This window comes from Anneissia japonica, unplaced genomic scaffold (genome assembly GCF_011630105.1).
Source record: "Anneissia japonica isolate Jap-2015-1 unplaced genomic scaffold, ASM1163010v1 scaffold287769_len469884_cov163, whole genome shotgun sequence".
NCBI classification, from domain to species: Eukaryota; Metazoa; Echinodermata; class Crinoidea; order Comatulida; family Comatulidae; genus Anneissia; species Anneissia japonica.
In genome coordinates, this window is record NW_022734345.1 from 11,626 (window position 1) to 20,768 (window position 9,143).

Genomic DNA, 9,143 nt, shown 5'->3' on the forward strand with positions numbered 1-9,143 from the left:
TTTAAGTGCCCGGGCGCTTGTTTGTACAAGTATGGTACAGTAAAACAAATTAAAGTAGTTTTCTGGGAATACTAAAGTATTATTAACTTTAAATATACTTTCTGATTATTCATAGCCACTATAGTGTATGGTGGTAGTTTGTCGCCACCTTCTCAAATGGCTATATTTCCTAAAGAAAATGCTCTACACCAGCGTTAAATTAAGTCAGGGCCAGGCCTTGTGTGCAAGAAAATGCTGACTATATTATTAAAAAAAAAAGGATTATTAAAGTAATGTAAATTATTTGCTTTTACTGACTTTGTTAACTGTATATAAAGGATTTAATTTGATATATCAAATCAGACAACAGCAGGACAGAATAGCACCTTCACTCAACCATCAATTTGATTTATCATTATTTTCATAAAACATTACCAGGTTTGACTTCCAGTTGTATTTTACAGTATACAGATTTATCATTCAAAGCATGATCAAGAACAAGTATCAAACAACTGCTTAATTACCAATTTATTTGAATAAACACCCCATCCAAAGCCTCATTTGTAATAAACACCTCCCTCGAATAAATGCCTCAAGTTTTTTATATTTTTCCTTGAATAAGCCCTGCCATCCCCTCCCCCACCAAATGACTGTAAACAAAATCATTCCCAACACTTTCTATTAATAATAAGCTACTCCAGTAGAATTACATTTTTTAACGTGGTTTGGATCAATATGTCTATGATTATGCAGTAACATATTTTGATAGTAATTATGTGTTGCATTTCCACATTAAGGAACGTTATTTGAGTATAGTGTATCCTTGTATAATGTATCCTTTTTATATTAAAGAAAAACCCACCCCTGAATAACCACTCCCTCAAAAACCCTTCTTATTAATTATTTATTATTTATTCAAATAAATATGGTACATCAATATTAATCTTAAACAAAGTACCATACAGTACATGTTCTAAATACTAGTGTCCAAGTACCTTAGTACTTGGGTTTCTGGGACGGGTACTTAGAGTATTAGTAAGAGTGCTAGTTAAATACAAAAAATACATTTTTAAATTATTACATTTCTACATGAATTTGATTTGACATCAAGATAACCCAATACAGCTGATTTCCACTGGTATTTGTTAGGCGAGACTTTCTTTATTCCTTGTTTCGTGTACTTATTGTTTTTAAGATCATCGGAGGAGGGCAGAATAAAAATAAAATTTTGTTTTCAAAAACATCCAGATGGAGGAGAAAATAAAAGTAAAATTTTATTGGTGAATATAATTAGGATGAAATATCATATATTTGGAGATTTCAAGCCAGCGGAGGGTGTAATAAAAATGAAGAAAAACTTTTTTTATTTTTTTTTTAATTTCCACGTTTTCATTATAGCGGCGTTCGCGCTAATTGGCCAAAAATAAAATTTTATTTTTATTCGAAACCATCAGTATTTGTTAGACAAAGAATACTAATTTTAGTCTTCAAAAATAAAGTAGCATCTCTTCATTAAATACAAGTACCCAAAGGAATGATTTTAGTGGCGTAATGATGGGGCCTGGCGGTGAAAACAATTTGTGGGCCCCTTGCATTCTGTACAATTCCAAAAATATTGTGCGACTATTTAACAATAGTATTTGCACACACTTAATAGCTTTAATATTTGCATGCAACATATAAATTAAGTATATGAATTTCATTAGCGTGCAGTTCCAATGAAGATATGCTATATAAATAAACATTATCACCCCCAAATATTGGTATGAGAGAAGTCCTGAAAGAGGAGAACGACTTTCTAATAGGCATTAAAAAAAAGCGCCAATTTCCAATTTAAATTTTATCATTGTCTATGGTCTCAAGCATTTCTAAACAAAAAAAGTGAACACCACCCCCACTTGGTGCGTGACATATCCCATGGCACCCTCTACCCAAATTTTTAGCTACATTTGTCCTAGTCATATAAGGTACCAACATTTTATTAGTTTAAAAGAGACAGACAAAAATTTACTTTACCAATACTAATTTTAGGCCTACGACTTCTGAATCGTTTTTCTTCTGGTCATCTCTAATAGGTTTTCAAGAAAATACCAATATAAAGATGGTTAGGTAGACAAAATAATTCATTTTATTAATAAAATATGACTTTGATACCACAAGTTATATTGCTCAGAAACGTCTGAATAACATCAAGGACAATCTGAATAAAATGATAATCGTTCTTTATGGTCTACTCGATGGTCCTTTTCCATCCAAATATCCGATTTATTACTAGGGCTATACACATTGTTTTAATCGATTTTAACATGTATTTATGTAATGTCTTTTTATGTATTTCATAAGCCCTACTATGGTGGTTAATTATGTATTTAATTCTTTATTGCCATGTGGTGGAGGCAGATTCTATGGCGTGTGGGGATGCAGCCGGCTGGGGTGGGGGCCCATCACTTTCGAAAATGTACCAAATGTATCCGGGGCTGCCAGTGACTGACTAAAAATTTGGGCTTTTGTGATGGGCACTTTTGGTGAAGTTCTAAATTAATAGATAATGGATGCTTAAAAAAATGCAATTTCTTTTTTATACAACACAAATGTTATGAATTTAGTTGCTACAATTAATGCTGTAGTCAGAATAGTGGCATTGAATTCAACTATCAGGGCATTTATAATTGTACAACACTCATTAAAACTGGGGCAGTGACTAGGGTTTCACTTAATGATTGAGCATTTGTACAATAAACTAGAGCAGTTCCTTTTTTGAGCACATAAGAATCTACCTCAGTTTAAAAAGCTCTAAAATGTACCTATCCATATTAATAACCAAATGCAAAATGCTACATAAAACTCCAGTAATTGCTGAGGGTTTGATTTTATTGATTTTTGCTCCCTTAAATTTGCCTGAGACGAATTTGCATAATAATCATAATGACCTTACAAATTCTTTTTTTTTTCTTCCTTTGTTTTTTGGGCTCATTGAATATACTGTTTTACAGCTTTTATTTCTTGTCGTTTTCAGCAATCCCCTCAAGAATTGGTGTATTTATCAGGAAGGCCTGTACAGTCTTCTTGCCTATAAAAAAAAGAAAAACATATTATGTTTTAATAGTAATACATTAGTTGAAAGCATCATCAAATATATTTAAAAACCTTCTGTTACTAGTACGTTTCACGATATTAGACACGCTCTGTGTACCGATTATAGTCGACAGGCTTGTTTGAAACGTGCAATGGCTTTAGTGATAATGGAGTTGTTTGCCTATATAATTGCGTATCATTCTTTCGATCAGTTGGACATCTTTTCGTGTCTAGCGCATGCTTAGTACACGTACTACCATGGAGGAAATTTCATTTGAGTGATTCTCTGCTCGTGATGATTGGGCATGTTTTGGCCTTATCAAAATCATTTGCATGGTGAGGTGGTTGGCAGCCTAGTGTTGGTCATGGACAGGCCTACACCAATTGTTCAGTAGATAGAAATTTGTTTTGTAAATGGTTCTCAAAAAACTGCCAAAAATAATAACGTAAGAATTTAACACTGTGTAGGCATCAAATACAAAATTAATTTTTATTCGCTACCTGTTAAACTTAGCTGTAAGTATAAGTGCTGGTATGTTAGTGTGGCTTTGGTCGGGCAAGTGTGTTTAATGCGAATTGTGAATTGGTGCTAGAGTTCGCAATTCGCTCTGGGAGTGTATATTCTTATTTGGCTTTGCATAGTATAGCCCAAATTAGACCAATCTGGGATTGGCAATCTACAAAACAATGTTTTGGATAGGCAAATTATAATTTTTTTTTTATTATTTGTCGTCACCACCCTGCACAGGGGATTAAAGCCTTTGAAACCCCTAAATTGTTATGCCCCCCTGGACCACTAAAGAGATTTTGAGAGATGCCTGACCCCATTTACTTTGCTCTCGTGGTAACTTCGCCCTCCCCCCCCCCCTACTGCTTGGTGGTGCAGAATGTCATTGCAGCTGGACCCCCTCCCCAGCATGAAATTGAAATGTATTAAAAGAATACAAATATTAAAGATTAAGTTAAAACAGTGTTTATTTGATGAAAATCGGTTGAGTATTAGCAAAGTTATGCACGTAATTCATTGGATATTTCAGCCATGTAGGTTTTGAGAGAACAGCTTCTAAAGATTCAAAAATCAATAATTTTTATCAAGATCTGTATATTAAAAATAATTTTAATATACTTTTGATAGTGATTGATATTTTTCAGAAATGTACTTTAATACAGTAGAATATGCTGATGTTGTGTGGCACCCAGGTCTCACTCAAGATTAAAGTAACACCATTGAAGTGATACAGAAAAGAGCATGCCATATCCTAGGCAAAAACTTCAACTCTTATGAACATGCTCTTGGCCTTTGTGAACTCGAACTGCTCTCGGAAAGGAGGGTGGGACACTGTCTCAAATTTGCCAAGGGTCTCACTTCAACATCACATTCTTATGATCTTGTACCACGTACTCCTTACCACAGCCACAATAAAAACTTCCGCAATGGTAACAAAATCACACAATTTAACACAAAAACCAATAGATTTTTAAACAGTCCAATCCCTTATTATATTCAATTACTTAATGATTTATAACTTATTCAGTAATATTACATTTGATGATTTGAGTGTGCCACCCTCCTTCCCGATTGGTGCTACCTTCGGTTCTATTGGTACTTATATGTCATTTTTATATTTTTGTATTTTTTATATATTGCCTTTTGTTATATTACAAGCAATTTGGCCCATTGGGCCACCATTTGTAATACTGGCATGTGTTGTTTTTTAATAAATAAAGTGAAAGTGAAATCTTTTATAAAATGCAAAAACATTACGTTTCGGGTGCTTGTGGGAAATTGCAACAACTGGAAGGGTTTTAACCAGAGCCTGTCACAAATTATAAATATTATGGAAAATTTCTGCAAAAAATAACTTACAACATTAAGAGGTAACCGGAAATTGGACCTCTGCATGTGAAAAGGCATTCAATATAGTAAATGTAGCTTATGAATAACAAGTTGTTATATCATTATGATGTGAATATGCGAATGCGTCTGGTTGGTGGCTTATGGTCTGGGAGTAGTGATTTCACATGTACTTCCTGGAGAAGAAGTACAGTATGTTAGGATTAAAATCTACAGTGCCAACCTTAATAGCTAATGGACACATCCAGCGTTGGCCTTAATTGTTTCTACATAATGATTATGTTGTATGGGGAGCACTATAATGCTGTTGCTCTTTCTCAAGTTTGTTATATAGATATAAAATAAGTACAAGAGTTCTTTCTTTTTTCTTTTTTTGCAATATACCGCATACAACTACAGGCGGTTTGTCTGAAGTGGTCTGTGGTAAGCAAATGATGCAAAAATAAGATTTTGAGGAGAGTGAATTTTAGTGATTATTTTAGGTGAATAATAGATTCAGGGTTAAGAACGGAAAATGGGGAAAAATTCAAGTGGTTTATGGAGACAGTTTTTGGACCTTGAATATTTGAGGTTAAATTGGATGAATCTCGGGGTGCTACTAGTGTAGGTATGTTCATATAGATCATGTGTTGTTTAGTGCTGAATACGGTCATTTTAACCCTAATCAGTTTGAATATCCTCCATTGGGTCAAGGATTTCCAGAGTGTGCTACATATTTCTCTACCAAACTGTGCTAATGTCACTCACAGACAATAATATTAATCATTATAATAACAACAGTTTCATAATAAATAGGTGAATAGCACATAACATTGCATTGAAATTTAAAAAAAAATTAGTGGAAAAACGGGGCGGGCACGTGCCCTCCCCTTTCCCCGTGTCGTCCCTCTCCCCTACTGGATCTTCCCCAGTTGTGTTGGGCCACCCTCTTGTACGTGAAAGTACAGCAATATACAGTAGGCCTAGCCTAGTTGGACATGAGAGAAATGTTTCTCTTGAATGAAGTAGGTAGATGCATGCAAGGCTATGTATCTGTACTACTGACATTCAAAAGAACCCATAGAATAACATTGTCCCGACGTGTTCATGTAAATTTGAGGTATCGATTGGTGGAGCTGGCTTGACCCTAAATTTAAACCTTTAATTTCGCTATCTATCTTAATGCACTATAGCGATGTTCCACAAACTATGGTCTGCGGCCCAAATTTGGGCCGCGAAACATTTTGAGAGGGCCGTGGAGCCGTCTGGAAATTGAAGAAAAAAAAAAAAGAGACGTTTTATCATGGAGAAAATAGTTTTTAATAAAGTGAATGCAGCGAATGCAGCGAATGCGTCGCTTGCACACGCTGCTAAAGTGCCAGATGATGATGCGTGCTATTTGAGTTATAAGCGGTTTTTGTGTCTATGCCCCTCGGGAGCCTAATTATCTGTATATTTATTCCTGATAGTTCTAGTATGCAACATTATTTTCTATTAATAAATATACTGTAAATATACCCTATAGCATTAAATACCTGTCAAGCACGGATCCAGAGTTTACCCTGGCTTTCGCACAGATGGGTTCCCATATTGGGAGATTCATGAGAAGAGAGCTAGCTTGTTTTGTCGCTGGAAGATAAATTTTAGATATTCGAAAAGTTCTTGTTTTCTAGATTCTTTGAAATACGCTTGAGTGGAGTTGAATAGCTTGGTGGTTAAGATGCTTGCTTTCCAATCCCAGGGTCATGGGTTCAATTCCTGTCAGTTGCAAGACTTTTTCTGAAGAGTTTTGAGAGCCCTTCTATGGGGCCTAGGATTATCGCTTAGTCAAATCACCACATCCAGCGCTGACTAATGGATCGTCATTGATTTTGAGGTACACTTCAGACTGTCATTCGGTTTTGTTGCAATTTCTGTATGAAATAATTAAACTTATTGGACAAACTTAAATTGGTGAATTGCAGAATATGTATTTCTTTGACTACTATGATCAATGAGTCAGAAGAATGTGAGTAGGTTGTTCATTTGTAACTGTATTTTTGGCGGCGATTGCCTTCCATAGGGGTGATGATCTTTAACATTTCAAACAATGTTCCATCCTAAGTTTCTGAGAGCAAAATTATTTGATGTTATAAAATGAATTTCTTAATAAACTACACTCAATTGAGGAGCAAAAACAACTGTCAGTTGTTTTTGCATGTACCAAATTCCTTGACTACATAAAAAAAAGGGTAACAATTGAACACTGTTATCAGCAGCACAGACAAGGCTTTAGCAGTATCTTAAAGAATACAGAAATATCAGTACATCCTAAACAGGGCTTGAAATTAACTTTTTTTTTTCTTGGTAGCACTGCCAAAATTTTCTGGCACCCCCCAAAAAAAATTTGGTAGCAAAAGTAATTTTTTTAGTAGCACATATTTCCCCATCCTTTTCGCATCCGCTAAGATAATAAACGCTGCGCAATATTTTATTCTTTATATTTCCTAACAAACCCCCACCCACCCACACCTACACTGTCCCCACGGATTATTATGCAAGAAAGAAGACATGAAAGAAAAAGAGAAGAGATTTTTAGAAATTGAAAAAAAAAAAACCAGAAAAATAATAAATAAGAAATAACAAAAGGAAGGAAAGAAAAAAAAAGAAAGAAGTAAAATGGTGGAAAGAAAATGACAATGAAAAAACTAAAAGAAAGGTAAGTATCAAAAACGAAATAAGAAAAAGGATGAAACAATATTAAAAAGAAAATAGATACTGTATTAAAGGGATAGTAAAGAAAAAAGGTGCAAGGTAAAAAATTCTGAAAGGAAAGGGAAAGTATTTCATGGAAAGTTTCAATTGTTAGGAATATTTCTAAGAAAATTACAAACTTCTGTTAATTTAACAGATATACACAATATAAAAAATAAAAACATGAGCAGTAATAATGTGCTAGCTAAACCGTCTAGTCAATGGATTGCCAAAATCTGCAGTTACTTAAGTGGATTGATATATTAATTATAAAATTATTAATTATTATTACTGAAACATTAATTATATTTTCTGTACACTTTCATTAAATTTTTCAGTATTTTTCTTTATTTATGCAGGAAATTTCGAGAAAATAGGTTAATTAACACTGCGAATGCCTAGACATTGGTTACAATAGCCACCGGCCGACTTTACTGCAACATTTGCGCGGAAATTATTTTTAATATGCGTGGATGGAATTTTTTCTTTATGAGATAACTCTAAATCAATTTCACATAATAATTTCAACCTAAACAGTTCCAGAGTTTTCACCAACATTTCGGGAGTGCTGATTCCAGCTCTCCACTTGTCAATAAAGGCCATTTAGGCTTCGTTTTAAGCCAGAAAAATTGGCATCACACAGTCGGCCGGCGACACTTCTTATTTTTGAATGTAGCCTAGAACATTAGGCCTGGGCCTGTACAACTTCAGCAAAGTATCTTATACCTACATATATAACGATCTATAGTTTCATTTTCTTGTTCAATGGTTGTTTTTATTGAGAATTATTTAAAAAAAAACAAACAAAAAACTGGTACGCCTTCCAACTTTCGAAACTTCAGTATTAATCGCCAGAGAACATCGTCACACTTCTAGTGTTTACAAAGGTTTCGCGGAGTAACATATCCCAAACATTGCAAGTTGCCCCGAATGATGTAATATCCCAGCATTCTGATTGGTTTACAACTTGCAATGGACTCAATAATACCTTACTCGCCAGCCGGTGGCGATTTTTTTTCCCGTACGAAACATTTACATGAAACTCCACTCGGGCCGTCTCGGCTGAATCGACCCGAAAATCTCATTGCAGAATTCAGGAGGTCAAAAGGTCATCAACAGATAAACGTCTACAGAACGTCGCTGTCTAATTTTTAAAAATACATTGATGTTACCATGTTTATACCAATGGGTCGTTTAAAATGACATATAATATTTGATTAAGCTGCACGAGTAATGAAAAGTGTTATTTTAACTTGAGTTACATACTATGACAATTTTAATTTTTTAGTTAGGCCTGGGTTTTGCATAATTACCTAGGCCTACAATTAGGCCTACAATTAGGCCTACTAAAAACGCTTTCTGGGAAAAGCACAAACTTGAGTAAGGAAAAGCGTGTTTTTCTTCAACACTGATCAAATGAAACAGAATGACACTTATTTTCAAATTAAGAGAAGAGCTGAGAATAGGCAGCTCTGAAATACTGGATGCCATAAGACCTGTCAAAATGGCAAAACACCAAATG

At 34.5% G+C, this 9,143-nt stretch overlaps 1 long non-coding RNA gene across 2 annotated transcripts in view; it reads right to left on the reverse strand.

Moving 5' to 3' along the window:
* Window positions 1-371: 371 nt before the first annotated feature.
* LOC117116385 overlaps window positions 372-9,143 on the reverse strand; it is a 17,963-nt gene continuing 9,191 nt past the window's right edge. For both annotated transcript variants that reach the window (XR_004446740.1, XR_004446741.1), the window contains exon 7: window positions 372-3,049. This is a non-coding gene — a long non-coding RNA (uncharacterized LOC117116385). The remainder of the gene's footprint in view (window positions 3,050-9,143) is intronic.